The following is a 486-nucleotide window of genomic DNA, read 5'->3' as shown; positions in this document are numbered from 1 at the left end:
GTTCCCTCAGCTGAAGGAGGAGGACCTCCTCCTGAAGGCTCCTCAGCGCCCCTCACCTTAGTCTCCGGGATACTGTGGAATGTTTAGGGACCTGTGACATCACAGCAGGAAGTGGGCCGGGTCTTGTCCTGTGTGTGGGGAGGGTCGTGCCCAGTGTCTTTGACTGGGAAGAAGTGGAGAGTCTGGTGGGGGCCCTTGGGTAATGAAGATCTCCTCTACTTGTTTCAGTTGGCTAGTCTGGTGCCTTCCTCAGTTATGCAGACCGTGAGGTGAAGGGGTGGGATATTAACCAGGGCTCTAAGTGCAAGTGGCACAACCAAACAAAATCTGCTGAGGTGAAAAGAGATGTATCAGAAGGAGGGCAGAGAGCTAACTGAGTTACAAGACAAATGCTGGAAGCATTAGTTCCAGGTGTCCTTGAAGAGCAATGGCTGATACCCTAGGCCCGTGGTCGGCAAACTGTGGCTCACGAGTCACATGTGGCTC

This window comes from Myotis daubentonii, chromosome 2 (genome assembly GCF_963259705.1).
Source record: "Myotis daubentonii chromosome 2, mMyoDau2.1, whole genome shotgun sequence".
Lineage (NCBI taxonomy): Eukaryota > Metazoa > Chordata > Mammalia > Chiroptera > Vespertilionidae > Myotis > Myotis daubentonii.
The sequence above is the reverse complement of the archived record's forward strand: the minus strand, read 5'-3'. Positions refer to the sequence as shown.